The 16021-nt window shown below is 35.9% G+C and overlaps 1 long non-coding RNA gene across 1 annotated transcript; it reads left to right on the forward strand.

The window, feature by feature from the left end:
• Nucleotides 1–1090: 1090 nt before the first annotated feature.
• Nucleotides 1091–5303, forward strand: LOC125262832. The gene is made up of 3 exons (XR_007183624.1): nt 1091–2885; nt 3019–3415; nt 4168–5303. It is a non-coding gene; the product is annotated as an uncharacterized LOC125262832 (long non-coding RNA).
• The last annotated feature ends 10718 nt before the right edge of the window (nt 5304–16021 follow it).

Raw genomic sequence — 16021 nt, forward strand, 5'->3', positions numbered from 1 at the left:
AGGGAATGTCAACATGCACTACTTGTACAAGAATTCTGACACTTTCAAAACCGAGGGTTCTTATGCTTCTTAAATAGGCACTGGTGTTAAACTTCCTAACACTTTTGGTGTTACAGAATGGACTACCCAGGGTCTAGAAGGTGCTCCAGGCATGTACATCAAGAGAAGAAGGGGCATACCTCACTGTAAATGTGTGATATCATGGCCAGGCTCGGCCACCAATAGAGGCCAGTCCTTACCCCGACAGTGCAACCTCCCGGCACAAAGGATGGTCCTGCCGCAGCTTTCCGGCCCCATTAGCACCCGAGCGTCAAGGCAAAGCTCCAGAACCTCATTCATTATTCATCGGCGCGCAGGCAGAGGCCCTGATAAATTCTCACTTTAAGTGACAATGAGTGACAGAGCCTGGGGTTTTTTATGGCCATCCCCTCCCTGCCGCCAGTGGCGCACTGGCCAAAGGTCCAGCCTGATCCTCCGCTAATGACCGGCATGATGTATGTGCAGCGAAGCGGAGGCTGACACCAGTGCTCTACCGTCCCGCTCCCCCAGTCCCACACCGAGGGTAAGCTCCATCCCATCCCGGGAGCTCAGCAGGCCACGGAAACTCCTCATTAGCTAGGATGCACAGAGTTAACCTGGAGGGAAGGTGGCAAAGGTAAGAGAATGGAGGGTGAATGGGGGGGTTTTGGTCATGGTGGTGGGACAGTCGTCTTATTTATACACCTTCTCGGCCTGGGATTGTAATGCAACACCCTCACATGGACCACCTACCCTTGCTTTCGCTGAACAGTCGAAAGTCCCTGATAAGCCCCACCAAATGTTTAAAATACCATTTATTGTTCAGAAATGCATGACCTTGAACAAGCAGCCAATAATTAACATCTCAATGTGAATATTTAGGTAGAACTGTCATTGTTTTTCTGTGGATTTCTCTAGAAATTTTCTGGGTATCTGTAACAATACGGTGAGTATCGACTTGCTCAGGGTTTAGTATTGAAACTTCAAAGGCATTTCAACATTTTATTCTATTTTAACTTTCAGCTGGTGAAGGGAGGGGTAAGGACCTCTGTTTGTATCTGTACGTCTCCAGTGATATCGATTGAATTGGATTTTAACCCCTCTTCTTTGCACTGCACTGAAGACAAATGCTTTCAGTGGAACAAAGGCTGCATACTGTGTGTGGCTAGCTTTTGAGAGCCAAGTCTCTGGGGTGCAGCCAATGTATCTTTCCAAAAAAAGATATTTCTCGGGGGAATGCTTTGCCGTTCCAAGTTTCTGATGTAGGCCTTGCTCCTTATTATTGTCCTTATTGTAATGATGTCGTTAAATAGGTGTTTTAATATGTGAACTTATTTCCTAGTGTATCTAATTAGGATATACAGTAATAATTAGGAAATACACTAGGCCAGACAATAAAAACTACATATGGTGATTTTTCTAGTTCTTATTTTGAGATTTGCAAGTCAAATTCAATGTAATGCAGCTTTTTCCCTGAGAAAACATACAAATTCGGTATGTTTCACATGCTAATCAAGGTGAGACAATAAGCTGATGTTTATTAGCTTTAGCCATGACAAAGAACAAACACATTAGTTTACACTAATCTTTAGCAGTACCTCATTACCTCATTTCATCTCCGATAGGTCATCCACAAGGAGCTTTTTATTACCAGTTCCTTTGGGCAGCCAGGGAATGGTCTCCCAGTACCTCACTTATTTTGTTGGCAATAATGTCTTATTTTACTGATTAGTAAGCTAAAAACTTTTTATAACAAGCTTGTACGGTTAACTTGGAAGGACTTGGAATTGTTGCATTGTATCTTAATCTAACCATAGGTCCTGTCTACATCTGGTATTGAGATTGTTGTGGTCGATCGGATCACAAGTAGATGAGTGAGACGCATTCCCGTTTACACCTGGTGTTTTAATCCTGTCAACTTTCAACCACTTCTGTCCTCATTTTTTTCAAGTGTAGGGTCTATAGGTGGATAAATGTATGGGTTTTTTCAGATCTTTCGATGGACGAAATAAGCTTGCGCAATTTATATATGAACGCGACCGGAGACTACGGAAAAACATACAGAGAGAAGCAGCTTTCATTTCTGCTCTGACAGACGCAAGACCCATGTCGAACACTGTGAGTGAGTGTCAGAAATCAGGAACGGAGAGAGAACATTGTGTTTGGTACATTTTTCATCTTTAAGCCAAACTTAGATATTCAGCCAACAAAGTTTAAATCCCATCTGGCTAGCGCACTTCTCACAATGTTTACGCATTATTTCAGTAGGCGGAGATAGATTGTCTTTTGTAGCTGTTCGAATGCATGCGACCACATGAGTGTTTACATTACGAAAGCAATCCAGTTCGACTGCCTCTGGAAGTGGTGGAAAGTGGACAAGCTCAAAACATTTTAGACCCTGTTTACACCTGTATTTAGCGTCGTCCACTTGTGAACAGATCGACCAAAACACATCTTAATACTGTGATTATTACGCTGTTATTAATACTTTGATAATTACGCTGTGATTGAATTCTTGATTCTGAAGTTTCAAAAATTCCAAGTTTCATTTTCTGAATTGTAGCAAAATCAATATTTATATCCATATCTGACAATTTGAATTTCTAATGATCAATAGAAAGTGGATGAATTACTTTCTACAGATAAATAAAGAATAATGTGTGTATGTTGTACTGTATGCTTGCTTTTGACAGACAGATACCACCTTTACTAGACGGAGAAATGGGGAAGAACTGAATGAGTCAGATGAGTCAGACTCTGCCTTGTCAGAAGATATAGAAGATGAATACCTCTGGAGAGTCTGCTAGCCTACCTGCTGTTTGCTGTTTGGTCAGGAATATTATAGTGCAGCCCAGGAGAGCGCAATAGTATGTATATATTTAAAAATAGATGTATACATCAAAGTGAATTCAAGATGTTTGGAATCCCTTGTGGTGTATTCTTTGCCTCTCATTCTTTCTTTCACATTCAATTGCTCTTTCTCCATTTCTTTGGTCCTAGAAGATCTACAAGTTGATGTTTGAATGCATTGTTGGATTGCACATCTTGATTAGCGCCACACATGTATATTGTCGTTGTGTAAGGAATGATGGAGTTGACATGAATGTATCCTTTGATCTGGAATTTTAATGACTGCCTCTAGTTTTTGTTGAATGGTTTTCCGAGGTATGCCAACAATGAGGTACTTTTGGTTTCCCTGTCCAACTGGTCAGCAATGTTCGTCCTATTTATCTGTGGTGCCTGTTGCTTGTCTCCATTCACTACAGCTGTGTTAATGATGTACTGAGGAACTCTCCAGGTGATTGGACATTTCTTAGCCCTCGAAACTGTGCCTTGGCCTCCTCCTTTGAAAATTCAACTCATTTTATAGATACACAAGCTTTGACAGTCTGTGCTGGTGAGATTCCAATTGCCTTGGGAACCGATATTTGCAATATAAGTGTGTTAAGAGCATTACTGTGTATATTAGCGCATATATATATATATATATATTTATATATATATATATATATATATATATATATATATATATATATATATATATATATATATATGTATATATATATATATGTGTATATATATATATATATGTATGTGTATATATATATAATATATGTATATATATATATATATATATATATATATATATATATATATATATATATATATATATATATATATATATATATGTATATATATAAAATATATGTATATGTATATGTGTATATATATATATATATATATATATATATATATATATATATATATATATATATATATATATATATATGTATGTATGTATATATATGTATATATGTGTATATATATATATATATATATATATATATATATATATATATATATATATATATATATATGCAGTATATTTTCTCTATTTGATAATTAAATATAACTTTTGATACAAATAAGAACAATAGCATCTATGCAATACACAATATTAGAGGTTAAAAACTGTAGCTGCAGTTTTCCCATGTTGTCATCAATCAACATTTCCTTCTGTTGCTTTTTAACACCTGCTTATTTGTGTACATGAAGTGTAATTTACCCATGTTAAAATGTGCCAGCAGGTCTGGATACACAATGACACTTTGACAGGTCTGTATTTTTTTCCTCTTGTCTCCTTCATAGCATGCAGCCAGTCAGAGGACAGAGGAAGGTGTTTTAATGGCTCTTTATCATCATATCCACCCTGATGAGAAATGGTGAAAGTTCATATGTGTAATGTCACATTTATACCCATCTGACTGTGTGTGCCGGCGGAACAAGATAAAGACAAACACATCACACGCAGCCCTCTGCCCTCTGGTGCATCATGGGAGAGGAGAGGGGCTTCAGGGCGTAACTCCTTTGCTTTAGGCTGTCCTTGTTAGGAAGCTGTCAATCAAAATGAAGACCTGGCGAACTTGCCTCACCATGTTGTAACCTTCGGGAAGAGAGAGATTGAGGAACGTATATAATATATATTTCCTGAAGAAGCCGATTTAAGCACAGTCCTACTTAATAAGCTCGGGCTTCAAGAAGGGAAAACGTGGCTGATGACCCTTTAAAGGGCGAATGACAGAGTTCATGCCGACATGTAAAAAGCACAGGTCACCTTTTTCTCAGAGGCATACAGGCAAAAATTAGTCGAGGTAAATGAGTAGAAGCTGTCATGGATGCACACTGCCATCCAGTGGTGGAGGTAGGAACTTCACTCTATGATTTAGGCCTTTTTATATCTGCTATAAAGATTTCATGTGAAAGGTCTAACATTTTTTTGTTTTGTTTTATTGTAGTTTATAAAAGGCAAAAAGTACTGAAGCCATTTTGTGCATGTATATGTATGAATTTTTGTAATTTTAAAAGATGCATGCTTGTTTTAGTTCAGTGGTTGATTGACCAGTGAGTAGGCCGGCATTTGTTGTTGTATGGGACATATCAGGACAAATTAAAGTCTACATTAATCCGATGTAGTCACCTGCTTTTTTGAATGCATCATAGGCCTAATATTTCATAAAATTAGAGCCTATGTGTTTCACCAGTGACTGATTATTTTGAGGGCAGAGGCAGGAAATGTTTTCAGCCTTTGTCGTCACATCTCACGATATCTGCGGGATAGTTGATGTATTTGTTTGTTTTTAAAGTTTTTTTTTTTTCTAGAAAGATAACTGTGAAATAGTGTCATCTGCTAATTGGCGTTGTCATGTGCAATCGCGGATTGCCCAAATTAAATGGACGTTAAAAATAGGTGTTGAACGGCTGCATTATTGGCTTTATTTACATGCTGGGATTAATATATATATATATATATATATATATATATATATATATATATATATATATATATATATATATATATATATATATATATATATAAAATATACACTAAAAAGTCCTTGGTACAGTTAGAAACAGATGTCCACATGCTGGAACTTTTGTTCCTATCAAACATTTTATTGAGTGAGGAAGTGAAACAGCTTCTGTCCTCACGTCACCATTCGAGTTCTTGTAAATGAACAAAACTCTGAATGCAAATAGGCGTCCAGACATTTTTAACACAGATAATGTGTTAGGACTATAAAACAAATGAAATTTCACACATAGTTTTACATCTCACACTCTTACATCTGTTTCCTCATTTCTGTGATCTTCTTATATTCTTCTTTATCAGGCCCAGTTAGGCTATTTGTTTGACATAAAATGATAAATAACACATAAACTACAACATCAGGAGAAACTAATTATTTTCACACTGAGCAGTTTATGATATTTACAGTAGTTTGACACTTTCGGTTAATCTGTATTGTGTTTTGAATATGGAGATGTTTTGTTTCCATTAATATGAAAGGAATGTTCTGGATTTGATACAGAGATGGTTCAAATATTGAAATATATAGTTAATTACATAGTGCAGTGTTTGCCAAGACTGGCATCACTATTACATATAAAAAGGGGTCTTCTGTTTTTTTATTATTGTTTGAAAAATTACTATACGCATACAATCAAAAGTGCAATATTAAATTTACCGCAACGGCTCGACCAGTTCTAATTTAGGAAGCTAAACAGCTACTTGCTTAATGCTTCATGGACCAGTGTTCGGGGTAATGAATTACAAGTAATGCCAGTTATGTAATCAGATTACTTTAAAAAGTGACTAGTATAAAGTAACGCATTACTTTTACATTTTCAGCAAAATATCTTTGTTGTACTTTTTCAAATAAGTAACACAAGTTACTTTTTCACATTTATTGACTGACAGCTCTCCTGTTACCATTTTGATTGAAATCTTGAGTAAGTGCAGAGGCGCTATGTGAACATGAGTGTTATTGTAGTTCTAGACTAAATGTGAGCATTTACTCATCTCACTTGCACAAAAACAGATTCAGTATTCCTCAAAATGAAATAAAAATAACCGTGAAATGCAAACTCAGGATATTATGCAAACTTGTAATAATTAAATGTTAACAAAAATATTTTTATTTAATCTCACTTCCTTAACCAATGTATTTGCTGCTGACCTTCGATGATCCAATTCAACCATACTAATAAGCATAAACAGTAAAACATCACATTTGTGTTTCATTCTTTTTTGTTTTTACTGCTAAAGTAATGCTGTGTCCCAATTCAGAGGCTGCACCCTTTGAAGGACTCGGACTTAAGTTCATTTGAAAAAACAGGTAACTCCATTTTTCTCACAAATCATGTTTTTTTTTTTATTGTGCATTCCAAGTAATATCAATCAAATTCAGCTGGGATGTTTTGATTAAGTAATAATAACTCCAAAAAATACAGGTAACTTACACAATTAAAGTTAATTGAAAGTATGTTATTTATTAAAAGTTTGTTTTTTAGCAAAAACTCCACATTTCATGTTTCAGAGTTAAACCGAAACCAAGTAATTGCTTTGTAATTGCATTTAAAACTCAAATGTGTACACAAACACACACACAAATGCAAAAGGACAACCAAAGGGTTCAGCATGTAAGATGTGTATGGTGTACAAGGACTTGCAGGAGTTGAAATTATAAATCCTCAATCACTTTTAGTCAGCTTTGATGAAAGGGTTAGTTCACCCAAAAATGAAAATTCCGATTTCAAAACACTGCTTCAGGAAGCATCTGAGCATTATGAATCAACGTGTCAAATCAGCTGTTCGGAGCGCCAAAGTCACGTGATTTCAGCAGTTTGGCTGTTTGACAAGCGATCCGAATCATGATTCGAAATGTTGATTCATTATGCTCCGAAGCTTCCTGAAGCAGTGTTTTGAAATCGTCCATCTCTAAATAAGTTATTATTTTGTTTTGTTTTTTTGGCGCACCAAAAATATTCTCGTAATTTTATAATATTAATATTGAACCACTGTACTCATATGAACTGATTTAAATATGTTTTTAGTACCTTTATGGATCTTGAGAGAGGAAATGTCATTGCTCCCTATGCAGGCCTCACTTAGCCATCGGATTTCAACAAAAATATCTTAATTTGTGTTCCGAAGATTAACGAAGGTAGAGACGTAGAAATAACTCGACGTGTCACTCGTATTGTTTTGAATGGGAGAAAATGTAACGCGCAATATGGCGGAATAAGTCCCGCCTTCTAAATAAGAACCAATCGCCGACTGGTAAAGTCATCGCGTCACTTCAGCGGCCGTTAGAATCACCGGTTTCTATAGAAACAGTCAGACGCGCGCCTCCGAAGAGACGCGCATTTAGGTCTGCGCATGCGCATTAGCTTGATCCAGCCTGAAAAATACAGGTTTTTTTGTCATGATTCGAGCGTTTAGAAACTACATTTATGAGCCGGTTGTTGTTAGATTTCAGTGGCGATTTCAAATATGAAATTTAATCGTAAGGTTGGCGAACAGTTTTGGAGAATTTGATGTTTCCCCATTCAAAGTGATTGCATAATGCCCAGGATGCCCGAGAGGCGTTTCAAAGATGGCCGCCGAGTGAAATGACTTGTCTATGCTTGTCAGGGACTTTGACGAAGGTCTTATGGGTGTGGAACGGCATGAGGGTGAGTAATTAATGACAGAATTTTCATTTTTGGGTGAACTAACCCTTTAAACTCCCCTCAGCTAGCACGTCTTTTTGAAGTGACTAGTAGCCTTTTGCACCTGACCTGAATAAAGCGCGTTGATTCGCTACAACAGACTTATCGGTTTCTCTACACAAACAACAAGGGCGCTTGTCGGTTTCTGCTATAAAGAACTCGCGATGCCTTGACAGTGGACAATACCGGCTTTTTGACAAAACATATTTAGGGTTCAGAACGTGTTATGTGTGGAGAATAACGCATGTCAGCCGGGATTTTTTTTTAAAAGTGTCCTTTATCAGTTTTTGCAAATGAACTCTTTAAGTGTAATTCAGCAATTTCTCTTTAAAAAAACTGCATACACAATGAATTCTGGGGTAGGTAAGGCCGTGAAGGATCCATCTGTTGTATCCTTCATTTTACAGGAAACGAAGGCTGCATTTGAAGGAGACTTAGAATTGGAACAGCCTTCGTCACACCGCAGTGACTCAGTCGGCCTTCGAATGCGGTCTTCGATGTGGCCTGAGTATTATGAACTTTATTCTCCTCTGTCTTAAACTTCTTTAAAGGGGCTCTATGTAGGAATGACACCCAGTGGTCGAAGACACGGGTGGCCAGTTTGAGGACACGCAACAAGAGGGAGCGCAACTGACAATGAAAGTTGAGGAGACTTACACACTGTAAGCTGATGAGTTGAATTATCTGTGTTTTAATATGCTGTCATTCATAGAGATTTTTAGATGGATGCAGAGGATTTTTGGGTCAGGTAGAATCTGCGATTCTCTGACCCAGTTTGTTTGCTGCTTCCCATGGCTGAAACACAGTGTTTTCCGCCAACTGGCAACCTGTGATGTCGAAATACTATTGGATAAACTGGCAACACGCGGTTTCGCACAGGCCAAAACAAAGACAGACGTTCCGACACGGAACGCACATTTCAAATTAGAATGTCTGGCTCTGTAGCATTGTGTTTCTGAGATACAAGTATCTCACATACACTGGTGGTGGATGAGGAGAGACCCCTGATATGATTGTAAAGCAATTTGGGTGTACAGTAGTACATATGAAAGCGTTATATAAATGCCTCATTCATATATATAAATGCCTCATTCATTCATTCAAGTAGGTGAAATTAGCATGTTTATCTGCAAACATATCGGGGTATTTTTATGCTTTATTAAAGTGAAAATTTGATATATAGCCCCTTTAATACAGAATGGCAGCACAGCTGAAAGGTGAAAGGTTTGAGCTGCGCCCTATAATATGCAGGCGTGAATTTGCATTTCCTTCCACCTATGCTTATTCACATAACTTTTGGTGTGAAAGGGACTTAACATTTGCCAAAAATAGAATTTGTTTAAATTATCATTATATAAAAAAAGCCAAGGTGAGAAAATGTTACACAAAAGTAAAGTAACACAATTAGTTACTTTTTTTAGGGAGTTATGTAATATTGTAACACATTACTTTTAAAAGTAACTCTCCTCAACACTGTCATTGACTCTCTTAAATTGCCATATTACTTCTTTTGACAGAAGTTGTCTGCATTTGCTGTTGTGACTGTTGTGGTGCTCAGGTTTTGTGGGTGTCCCAGTATGTGTTTCACCTCCTCTCATGACCTCCATTCTCCACCTGACCTCATAATGATGCCAGCTGCACTTTCAGGAACATCCAGATGTCTTTGGTAGGTAAGAAATTAAGTATAAAATAAAAGCCAATAAATAAATAAATCTGACAACATAAAGATGTCCACATTAGGGGTCATTGTCTGTGGGATCCTAATTAGGTAACAACTGAACATTTTTACTTTCCACAGTGTAAATCCAGAGATTTCACCATGGAGAAGCAGAGCAAAGAGGAAGAGTGCATGGTTTGCGTAATTTTGTGGTGCGGCGTTTCTCAGGCCTGCCCCTCCCGCTCATACTGCAGCTGCAGCACGCTCAGGTCACGCCCATTTATTTTCTCATACTTAAATGCTACTTAGTTTAAAAATAGACATTTCATCAGCTTCCGACACATCAGTGATCAGGAATCTGTGAGATTTTTTTAAACGTAAGAATAACCGAGCTAGCATAGATCATATGCTGACTATACAATGAGGAAATAGCTGTATAACAGGATGTTAATAATACTGATAATTAATTTCCTATACCTACACCAAACATTAAAAATAAGCCATGTAAGGGAAAGTACAGTGTGTTCTTTGAGGGGATAGTGAAACATGCCATTAATGGGACATACTTTTATATGTGTGTCCAAAATCTCTTACTGTCTGAGGTACTACATTTGATGAGGAACAAACTTTGCAACTATTAAAAAGTATGTTCTATATAATATGAATGAAATCTGGGCATACTTACTATTGCATTGTAAAGTGTCCACTGAATGCCTACTGCAAAATCTATATCATATATATATACTGCCCTCCAAAAGTTTGGAAACGGCCTAGAAAAGGGTTTTTTTGGGAATATTGGCATGAATTCTTTTTAATTTGTGTAATTTTTAACACAAACTATGAAAACATATTTTATTATATAAACAGTTTATACATAGAAAAAAACTTAAATTTTCGATTCCTCAAAATATCCACCATTAGCAGCTATCTGACATAAACTGGGTTCTAATTGGTTCATTGTAATCTAAACTTAAATGGCAATCAATTGTTGAAGCTAATAAGGTGTGCTGACCCAAAAATCTTTTACAAACCTGAGCCAAGTTTAAACCAGTAACCAGGCATCACCGCTGGCAAAGGGGCATGTCTGACTTTGACATGTATATATTGCCATTGTTATGTAATCAAAATGAAAATTATTATTGCTGGTCTTCAACGATAATGCCAAGTTACTGTAATGTATTTGCACCAAAAAATGATAAGGATTTATGCTGATATCGTCCAAAACCACACTTTTCCAGGGGTATTTCCAAAATTTTGGAGGGCAGTGTATATATATATATACACACACACTGCCCTCCAAATATATATGTATGTATAGGCCACACACACACACACACACACACACATATATATATATAAAATAAAAGGCTACTTAAGTGTATTTAAGAAACCGTAATGAAAGTGTACTCTCTTTAACAAAAGTGTACTTTAAAATGTCGAATTAAAAGTTTTACTTTAAAGTACATTTTAAATCATTGTTTTAATAATCTTTTATTGTGCTTTAAAGAAGTACACTCATGTTTATGTGTTGCCTAACATGCTAAAGCACATGTAAAGTACTTGATGTGAGTGTGTTATATTTAGTTCAGTTTTATTTAACCCAACTATTGTTTAAAAATGACTATATGGCTGGCTTAAAATGAACCCAAAATAGGTTGGAAATTAAAAATTAGACACATAATTACTAGAGGCAACAATAATAATCAAAAGGTGAACATCTATTAGTAAGCAATTTAATAAATGCTTATTGTTTGATTATTATTCATTAAACTTATTAATAAATGTTCATTTCCAAAATACTTTGGGTTCATTTTAAGGGAGCAAAATAGTAATTTTTAAACAATAGTTTAAATAAAACTACCCAGCAGGTTAGGCTAACATTTAACCCAAATTGCTGGGTTTGTCCATTTTTAACCCAACTTGGGTTGTTTTTAACACAAAAAAATCAGTCATTAGTGCCTCTAAATACAGTTTTTGGTATAAGAACATTTCTATGATTATGTTTGCAAGCTCCTCTCCTTGTTAAACTCTACAATTTTCAATAGAAATTAGTCTTGCATACCATATAGGACAGAATTGGGATGCGGTCATCGTTAGCACACAACGCCATGCCCCTGAGATGTTTATGCAAGCAGGCGGTACACCATTGTGTGGACCAGTGCCAGACAGCCATGAAACATGATAAATATGGTTGCAAGTGCAACAAAGGTTTCTTTCAGGTCAGAGGGCTAGTTTTATCCTGAAGCAGTCCCTTGAATAGTTGAAAGGTCAGAGAAAAACAGGGAATGGTAACCAGCAGAATTAATTGGTACATGTGTAGTTATTTTCTGTCCACACACAGGTAACAGCTTTCAGCCCAGATTAGATGGAAGATTTTGGTCAAATGACACTTAGCTTAACATAATTTATATTAAGCTGAATATTAAGGTTATTTCTGTCAGCAAGGCACTTAAGACTACACGGTCTGAAGAATAAAATATAGTTCATGTTGTATAAATAAAATGGCTATACTAAAGCATGAATTAGCGTTGTTTGCTAATGCTAGTGTCACTATTTCTGGTGCAACACGAGGTTATAAATATTTGAACTAAACTACCTCAAATCACACAGCTTAAGTAGAAATGCCAATAATTATCTTAGTGATCCGATTAACAAATTATAAAATGGCTGAAAATTCCCATAGACTTCAGTGCCTGATTTAAAATCCCACACAATGTCTTTTCGTCTGAAATGCTATACTAATTCCTCTTCTAATTTGTTATATGTAATAGTAACCAAAGCTATATAGACTAAGAAATGAAACATTACTCGCTCTTTATTTCTTTAGATTGTTTATGTTTTGCAAACTAACCTAGTTTTTTTATTTATAAATGAATTCTTGTAATGTTGTCACATTTTTCTCTGTTGAAAAAACCAGCATATGTTGGTTAGGTATGTTTTGAAGCATGGAAGCCAGTTTATGCTGGTCCTAAACCAGCTTCCATGCTTCAAAACATACCTTCAACAGGGTTATCCATATTAACTCCTATCTCCTCGCTAACTCTCCCGGATGCTACCGAGATTTTCAACTCCAAAAAATATACATTCATTTTATCGTGAAACACACAATCTTAACCACAGTCAACAATGTTGAAATTCCAGGTGCTAGAACATGTGCTGTAATGTGCCACATTTACATTGTTTTTAGTAAGTTCACTTGTAGTGAGTCGATAGGTAATTTTTTTTTCTTCACGCCACAGTACTAGAATTACTCATCGGCCTTTGCAGTTTGTATAAATGTGTGTGGAGTTGACGTGCCTGATGTGTATTTGCTTGTGCACAATTGCAAATGTGCTTTTGATACAGAGAACAGACTTCCGGAAGTGGTTGATCACCCTTTGAGGCAGCCAACTACCCACCGCCTACAATTTAATTGTAGGCACAATGACTGTTTGAGGTTTTATTCCTTGTTTTACACTTTCAAAACATTAATTTTCTTCAGTTTTAAAAAGCAAACTTCAAGAGATGAAACCCTTTAAAAAACCTGTCCCTCATCAAAGCAGATATATTTAGCCTATATTTAGCCCATGAACATTCACACTATACTTGGTATCAATGGCACAAGCTTTGGCAGGAAGTTGATTTTATAGTCTCCGGCACATGTCTTCTGAGCAATAAGTGATGTGAGTGGAAAAAAAAGTGGAAGAAATGATTCATTTTGCCTACAGTTTCTCTTAGAGTACTAAAGAGAAGTAAAGAAAAGAGGAATTTACACACGCACGTAATTCTCACAGTACTTTTATTGCGTTGTATTGGATTTGGTCTAAAAAATCTCTGAATAATCGATCTCTTTGAATTCTCTTCATTGATAATTGATCCCTCAGATATTTGAAGTTCATTACTATCTGACTCTGTTCATACAGTAGGTTGTCAGGTCGAGTTTTCATCTTTGCACGCCTCTTTGTCTCTGTGCTACTTCCTCAAACAGGCGGGAAACCAAAAAAAGAGAGGAGAGAAAAAAAAAGAACAGGCAAGGAAGTGGTATCTTGCAGCGCTGCCTACATGCAGGGCTTGGAAAGTGAGAAATAGTGAAAAAGCAACACAGCTTAAGTTTTGTAAGCTGCGTGAGTCAGTTATAAAATATCAACATCAAAATGTTTAATGAAACTTTTTTAAGTGTACAATATGGCTTCCAGTACCGTATTGTTTTTATAAAATATTTAGAGCATAATAAAACTATTAAAGAGACAAAGTGAAAGCAAAATGTTATTTAATTAAAAATGGTAAAATATATAATACTTGGTATTACAAAATGAGGAAGCAAAGTCACATCACTAAGTTTGGGGTTTATTAATAGTGACCTTTTCGGATCATAAGTCAGATCTTCAGTATATACCGCAGGTATCATAAAGCTCGCATGCACAGGGATGCGGGTGCAGAATTCATTTAAAAGACCTGAGTGGTTGCTAAAACCCTCATCGTTTACAGATAGCAATAGTTTCTAACTAGTCCATCTAATGATATTCAGCCAATTTGCGGACTATTTTTGGACTTGTGTGAATTTTTGCTTGTATTTCATCTCCCTCACATTCACACCACACTTTAAGATCTCAGTGAAAATGCAATAACAAAATTTGTTATTTAAACACTATTTTATCTCATATTTTGAAATATTTCTTGGTGTAATTTGTTTTCTGTGTTTATAATGTCCTCATCTAAAAAAATTTACAAGGCACCACCCCTGGAGAAAACGCCCTTTTTTATGGTGCAGGATGTTCACCAAGGTTAGTAGTTGACCTTAGTGAACATCTCAATATACCTAGGGTACATTTACATGACAACAATGTAGTGTTTGTGTTTTTGAAAAGTTTTGCGTACAGACGGATCTGTGAAAATGATTAAAAGCACTGTATTATTCATGCCAGGCCAGTAGTTGGCGATGTCACGTTGTAAAGAAACACTATGCACCTATAGACTGAACACATGCGCATGACTTCCACGTTTTCATGTTTGGGTTTTTGTAGTTTACATGGAGATGATGTAAGGGTATCATTTTCAAAAAACTTGCACTTTGAATCCCATTTTCAAAAGCTTGCGTTTTCAGGCCCCAAAAACGCAGTTGTCGTGTAAATAAATGACCAAAATGCATAAAAAGTTTTCAGTTTTTAGTTAGGCCGTGTAAACGGCCCCTCAGTGATTACCAATCAGAAGCCAGGATTTGTTTTAATATATATAAACTAGTAAAGTGAAATCCCTATTCCACTATTCATTCTAGTGCTATTCCAGATGGAGGTCATAGGAACGAAACATTGCTGAAATGTTCCTGATTTCTCTTTGCTAATTTATATCGGGTTTTAATTATTGCCTTTGTCCTACGTGTATAGGTATAAATATAGAGTCAAATAAAATATTCATAAAAAAATCATATTTTAACTGCTAAGAAACACTACGCGCCTATAGACTGAACGCATGCGCATGACTTCCACGTTTTCACATGTTTGCGTTTTTGTAGTTTACATGGAGATGATGATGATGGTATCATTTTCAAAAAACTTTGAATCCCGTTTTCAGACGCTTGCATTTGTAAATGAATGACCAAAACACATAAGTTTTCTGTTTTTAGGTGTTGTGTAAACGGCCCCTTAGTGATGACCAATCAGAAGCCAAGATTTGTTTTAATTTATTTTATTGTCTATTGTCTATTTTATTGTCTCTATTATTAGTTTATTTTATAATATTGCTGTATCCTGTGTATTTTGGTGAGTAATTCATGTACTTGTAAAAAATATACAAAATATATGAAGGAATATGTGTGTGTGTCTGTGTGTGTGTGTATATATATATATATATATATATATATATATATATATATATATATATATATATATATATATATATGTAGCGTGTAAAGAGAAATCCCACACACTATTCCAACAAAAATTGTCAGTTTATTCAGCAATGTTTCAGTCTCGGACCTTCATGTCTGATGGAGGTCATGGGACCAAAACTTTGCTGAAATGTTGCTGATTTCTCTTTACTAATTTTTATTGGGTTTTAATTATTGCCATATAAATATAGAGTAAAATAAAATATTTATACAAATGTCATATTTTAACTGCTACTTACAGTCCTTGAATTTAACTACACTTCCCAAAGTACTGATATTTATTGCAGTAATATTGTGTCCGGCTAATTTAATTATCTTCACTGAAAGAAAACTTGTTTATCTTTCAACAGAAGAAGAGGAACATTTAGGTTTTGGCATGCTTAGATCGGTGAAGTTAAGTAACAATTTCTGCTTCGCTGATGACATTT

Source organism: Megalobrama amblycephala, linkage group LG2 (assembly GCF_018812025.1).
Source record: "Megalobrama amblycephala isolate DHTTF-2021 linkage group LG2, ASM1881202v1, whole genome shotgun sequence".
NCBI lineage: Eukaryota > Metazoa > Chordata > Actinopteri > Cypriniformes > Xenocyprididae > Megalobrama > Megalobrama amblycephala.